Below are 7,121 nucleotides of genomic sequence, written 5' to 3' on the forward strand. Positions count from 1 at the left end.
AATAACTGATCATTCCTTTCCCCAAATAGGTCACCTTTCTTTTAGAGCTAACTGTTGCTAGCAGTTATAGTTTAACTGCTTTATGCCTCAGGCAGGAATTTCTTGTGTTTCTGTAAGCAGTAAATGATTTTTGTTAGGGATAAATCAAGGTATTGACATAACATGATATCAGCAAAGCTAATTGAACTTGTGTAGCCCAGATGGATCTGGCTTTTGTTGAAACTTGTGAAATTCACTAACCAGGAACTATTTGTTCTTGCAGTTAGTCCATTCCCTTCTTAACCCACAGGCAAAGTAAAAGAATATCATAAAGCAACAGGAGGATGACGTAGAAAATGTAATTGCATCTGTTCTGTTCATTCCCAGGGGCTCAAAAGGCAGGAACAGCAGCTTCTGTGGTGTAAAGTTAGTCTTTGAGAGTTGTAGAGACCCTGGAAGGAAAGAACAAACCCTCAAAATGGCACTGCTCAGGAAGGAAGCTTTGGACTTCGTTTCCTTTTGAACCATCTGCTATTGCGTATTCTCTCAGCTTTTATTACTTCCCTCTTCAAGCCACTCCAGAATTTATTGTACACCTTGCCCTCGCCTGCTGACTCTGCTGTGGGGTCAGTCGTTGGCTAACTTACGCAAGAGGCTGTTAAACGCAGCACGATGGAGACAAATCTCCTCAGACCAGCAGTAAAAATGGTGCACAATCAGGATTTGTATTAAAAAAAGATTTTCATCTTTCTTTCTGTTTCAGCAACTTGAATGACAATTTATTTGTACTTATACTAGAAAGAATATATATCCAGATGAAGTGTTGATCTTTCAGTGTAACTACAGGGTCAACAGTATTATTAAGTCTTTTCTCTGCAACATGGTACTATAAACATGGCCTGATTTTATATAATTGTTCCTATTTTATAAAACGCAAGTTACTTCTATTTGTCATTGTCTCCTGTAAAATTCCCATCATTCTAATTGTGTGTCATCCCTTTCCTTTTGTATTGAGAAGACATAACTCCATTAACTGACTCATTCAACAGTTACTAGTGTTTCTATGGTGCTGGTGCAATAGCTCCCTTCAGTGACTCCTTCTCTTGAGTCCTGTTATAACAGGATAGTATTTGAACAGGTTAATTCTGGTAAACAATTGTTTTCAGAGAAGAAATGAAAAGTCACATAAAGCAGTGAAACGTTCAGATTTTTGTACTGTACTGTACCGGGAACAGGGCCCTGCAATTCCTTCCCAGGTATCCTGTTCGAATCTGGCAGCGAAAGACCATCATTAGAGAGGAGCAATGAAGGTGTGACAGCACCTTGGGCGAGCTACCAAGTGCATGCAAAGGTCAGCTAGTAGATGAAAGGGGAGTGCAAGAATTAAATGAAAGGAGGAAAATGCCAGTGTTATGCTGACGTTTTCATTAAGAAAATCACTGAATACCTGGAACAAGCCTGACATTTACTTATACAGTGGTAGAAATCACTACACTGTGTGTACTGCGTGTTTTCCTGTTCAGTCAGCATATTGTACAGCTGTGATAAAGGGGACTGTAATCATTTCACAATAACGGTGATACAAAATTGTTCATTGACTCAGCTTTTTCTCCATTATGTGAAATATATTATAACTGGCCATGTAAGTCAATTTCTTTCATTATGCCTCTTTCCACCTCTACACATAGCTGTAATCATCCTTTTGAAATTATTTCTGAGATGTTGCTCCTTTCTATACAAATTGCTCACCTTTTCTCTGTCTTTCTCTTAAACAGATACATTCAGTAAGTTACTGTAACCGGGCATCATACGTTGTAAAGTCTGGTTTTAGTTATACAGCTAGAAAATTTCACTCTAATGCCACTTAATGAGAGGAGTCATTCGTCAGGCCTAAGCGACTGGTAAATCCGTCACAAACCACGGTGTGGTGTATTTCTGCATTCAGCAGTTTAATATGCACATGGAAGAGTTGACTCTCCATTGGACTCATCCAAATTACATCTCTTTGGCAATATAAAGAGGTCATAAAAGGGTAAAACAGCCTTTGGAAACACTCCCCACTTTGGAGGTGTTCTGGGGTTACAGGCAGACCCAGAATGGTCAATTATCTGGCTCTTCTGGACAGGTGGATGTCTCGTAAGGGACACTCGCAGCCAGAATATGAATTAGAGTAGCTTTAAACTTTCTCTAATTGATGCCAGGAGTTCAACAGGTTCCCAGGCAACCTGAAAATACAAGGAATACAAAGGTGATTCAGAAAGTTTGGTGGTAAATTTACCCCCTGTGGAACTCAGTGACAAAATTCATACCGAGTTTGAGGGTGGCAGAGTGGGAGGCCAGATTTAAAGCTTGGCATTTAATCATCTTGGAAGACACTTGTAGCACTGAGCCAACAACCCTTGGGGTATGACACATGGCTTGTTTATTTAAATTTCACATCTTTTAAGTTTCATTCCTTCTGCTGTTTCCTTGCATTGGAAGGGCCATTTGCACAAAGAATAGTATTAAAATTAATGTCCATCCAAAGACATAAAAAGGTGCTTCAAACATTGATCAGTTGTATTTTACCACACACTGATGGGATGTGCTGTAATACTGCCTTTTCACAGAGCACCAAAAAGGGATACAAGAGAAATGTTGGTGCTGCAGCACTAATCCTTTGGCTATTGTTGTGAAGGGGGAGACAAGTCAAATGGCAATGTTCAGCGAAAGGATAGCTGTGACCACTTGGCATGGTCTGTACTCCTCCTGGCTGTTACTGCTCAGTGAACAGTCCACCCCAGCCCCAGTGTGCTCCCAACTCAGGCAACGGCTGTGGCAGCAAAGTAGCAGCAGTGCTCTCACAAATCTTACTTGGCTCTTGGGGCAAGGGAGTGGTAACAAGCAGTTGAGGAAAAGTGGTGTCCAGAGTTTTTAATTTCTGCTATCCTCTGCAAGCATGTAAGAAGGTCATGCAAGGAGACATTAGTAGTTAAAAATGGTCTGGAAGGGAGAAAAGGGGAATCCTCATTGATTGCAGGCTCCTTGCTCAGACCTTGAAGGAGGGACACATTTCCATCCATGATCCTCACTCTTCCCAAAGACTCAGTGTGTTGATCACTTGCAATGTAAAGCCAAGAAGTATCAGAGTATTACCTACACTCCTCGTCAAATCAGCTCTCTCAGTGGCTCTTCGGACTGCATTTTCTTATCATCCACAGTGCGTACCTGGTAGTTTACTTGCAGGCTTTATTTGGAGTACACCAGCCAGTTCCTTTTAAAATAAAACATGGATGTGGTTTTGTGGGTAGCTCACTCCATGGACAGCTCATTTTCAAATGTTTGTTAGACCTTGGGATCTTTGTTTACATGGTCTTCCCACACTGTCTTGGCAAACCTTGCACCCTAAAATATCTTCATATATCACGTGCTATACCCATGGCACACAATATAGATTCTTGGCATCATGTTAAAAAAACACCTTTCTGGCAGGTTGCGTTAAGGTCCTTATTTTGTGTGTTTTGAACAGCAAAAACAACCCCCTTTTTTCAGGGTGGGTATTGGAGCAGCAACTGCGGCCAGAGCGATTAAGGCCAAGCACAGCACAGTGTGAGCTGCAGTACACTTTGGACATAGTTAATCCTTTACTGATGGAGCTGAACCCCAGGGAAATGTAGATGCAAGCTCACTGTAACAGGTGATCTGAACCAGAGAATGTTTTTCATTGTGTAGATGTAGCCTTTATCTTCTTATAAGTGTTACCAAGCAAGGCCAAGGTCAGCAAAGAGGTCTGTTCTGGAGCTGACCATAGATAGAGGAGTTTCTGAGTTCTAGCCACAAAAACTCTTCTTTTTTCTGAGTTAGAGTTGTTTCTTTTCATGTCATATTTCCTTTCATAGCATCACTTTAGTTTACCTCCAAGAAAAAATAAGAGGATGTACCAAAGGATATGGCCTTACTATTTTATAGATGATAAAATGACTGAGAAATATGGGAGAAAAGTTCCATATTTTTGACTTTATCCTTCAGATAAAATTCAAGTCCATACTGATAACTTACTGAATCTGATATTTCTGATAAAAAGATCATGGACGGAAGAAATGAATCATTCTATTCCTCTCAGTGCAGGATGGGCTTAACAGGTGCCACTGGTGGGGCGTTTACTAATAGTCAGTTCCATGAGCTACAGTCTAGCCGAAGCAGGGGTTTCTAACATACTCCACTGTAGTCCTGTGGGCAGAGCCCCCTCCATAGGTACTGGGCTATAGTCCATGTTGCCAGAAAGGAAATAGTGTCATCTATTAGACCCACTGTCAGTATAATAAAAAGGAGTTCTGTCAGAATCTTTTCTTCTCCCAGGCAATACGACAGTGATAGATTGATAATAATCACATTATCTGTCTCCTAAGGAACTATATTTGTAAACAAATACATATCCAGTATTTACAGATGCGATAAACCAAAACCAAATTATGTACTGAGGTAAAAGACATATTCTAGGATGTGTTTCTTCCTACAGCTCCAAAAATTCTTTTTTTAGAGTCTGTCTTTTGTTTCTGTTCCTCCATAGTTGAAATGTCTTCTGTTTCATTTGCTTTCCTATTTTCAGCAGTTTCTGTGGCAATGTCACATAGTCATTTCTGCTAAATGATCATAATTGTTAGCTTGAGCTTGTTAGGTGTTTAACCAAAGTATAACCTACCAAAATTAACAATAGATTGTGAAAAACTGAACAATGCGTTTATTCTTATTTCCATATGCTTTGAAAAAATGTGCTGTAACTAACCATTTTCAGTTAAAACATGAACACTTAAAAAAAGAAAAAGGAGGGGGGAGCTGAATTTAATATCCATAATATAACCAAGTGGGAATGAATGCAATACATATAATATACTTTTAAAAAGCTAGATGCCTGTTACAATATGAGAATTTGCACTCGTGATACTTTTGTTACAAAAGTAGTTTCATTTATAATAATTGAAGTACGTGAGTTGCAGCTAGTATGCAGGTATACATTTTTATAGTATGTATTTTTGTAATAAACCTATCATCAGAAAGTCAAATGCCTAAAGTATTGCAATAATCATTCTAACTGATTCAGAAGAGCTCTGGTGGTGGTGACTAGGTACCACGGTTAGAGTCATATAAATACATAAGAGCAAGTCAGATATTTTAAGGAGGCAGAAGACTTCTCAATGTGGCAAAATACCTACCGCAGGTAGCAAGTGGGCTTTGAAGAAATTCTGGTTGCTGCTGGAAGACACTAAGTTGCATCTTGAAAAGATAATAACAAATAATATCCAGTAACTTTTAATAAAGGACAATTTAAAAAGTTTTTTTAGCCAAGGTCATACTTGTACTATATGATGAAAAATGTTAAATGTAGAAGCTTTATACCAACAAGCTTGTTTTGTTTCAGAAATGGATATATTTTCTGAGGCTGTCAAACCTTTCCAAATGGGAAATAATCACCCAATACTAATTACTACAAAAAATTAAATAACCCAGCATTAAAATGCTGTTTTATCTGCTAGATCTCGTCCCTAAACAGATAAAACAGGGTGGTGCTTGAAACCGAGTTACTGTCCAGATTGTGCAGCACACTGTCTGATTTCCCTGAGCTTTTTAAAGAGATGTATCTCTCTGGTATAGATCCCCGTAGTCTACTTACAGAGAAATTTCATTACCATGCTGTGCGGTCCTCATGGTGCTGAAAGTAAAATATTGGATTGACAGGCACTTGTTGTGGAGGAGGGCTTATTGATGATGGAAAGACTGATTCAATCTCTAATCCTGAAGAACGACCTGCCACCTGGAGTGATAGTGTACAGATGGGTGCAATCTAAACTCTGTTTCCACCTCAAGTTGCATTTGGCTGTAGATTAACAATGTGATTCCATATAATGAAGATGGTTGTTTGGTGCAGTGGCAATTTTCCATTACTGACATGCAATGTCAACAGTTCTGACAAAGCTGTAAGGACAATGTTTAAATGCGATACATCTGGCTGGGATGGTTGCCAGGTTATTAACAGCCCCATTAAAATTACCTGCAGAGATCTGCTTTGGTAGAAGAGAACATAGAGCACCGTTTCCCCTGCAACTACCTATGCAGGCATAATAACAGTCCAGTAGCACACACTTGGAATAATACAGTGTTATGGTAGTGGTAGCAGCTTTTTTGCAGTTTTATTTTGATGAGGGAATGTTTTATAACTTTAATTGTATTGAATCTAATTCCTGTGGCCTTACTTAGGCAAATATCCCATTGAAGTCAATGACGATTTCACCTTAGGGTGGAGTTATATTAGTAGGTCTTAATTTTATTAATGATATTTCTTATAAAAATACTCTGAAGATGTATGCATACATATAAACATTTTTTAAAGCAATATATGAATTTCCTCTTAATTATCTTTTCTTTTTCTTTCCTCTTGAATGACTATGTAACACTCCCAGTGAAGCGTATATAATATGAAAGGGTTTTAAGGCATTTTTCTGAGTAAGAGTAAAGGGCCATGCTGACCCAGAGGATACTGCAGAAGGCACAGCACATTTTCTGGTGAGACTCCCCCATTCCTTTTGAATGCAGAGGGAGCACTTGCCAGTATAATGATAAATGGGCTGGTGATCCTAGCTCTCTATAAGCAGTTTTTAGTCCAAGTTGAAACATTCCCTCTAAGTTGAGTAGTTGAATGCTGGAGAAGATTCTCGCACCCTCTCTCTTACCAATCCATATAGTGTCTGCCATAATTTACTTCCAAGCTGTGTCTCTTCAGGCATGTCCAAAGGATCTCTGCATACTGAAAAACCCAGCGGCTGCCTGTTTCCCATCCGTATAGCTTGTGAACAAAAGTCCGCAGCTTGTGGTGAGGTTATGTGACTGTGCCTGGTGATGCGCTGCCTCACCAGGAGTGCTCAGGAGGGCTGTGCTGGGCACAACCTCAGCCTGCCTTTCCACACTTCCTCTCTCTTGGCACCAAGTGTGATCTTCAGGATGACTTCAGGGTTAGTTTGTAATGTGCAATGAGAAAAGGAGCCCAAATGTGGTCATCTTAGCTTATTATGGGTTTGTGATCAATGGTGTCAATAAAAAACTAGGGGCATTTCACATCTGATTATAGTTCTTTTCTCTGGGATGCTGTAGTGAGTAAATTCATTTCT

The sequence above is a fragment of the Strix aluco genome, chromosome 4, assembly GCF_031877795.1.
Source record: "Strix aluco isolate bStrAlu1 chromosome 4, bStrAlu1.hap1, whole genome shotgun sequence".
NCBI lineage: Eukaryota > Metazoa > Chordata > Aves > Strigiformes > Strigidae > Strix > Strix aluco.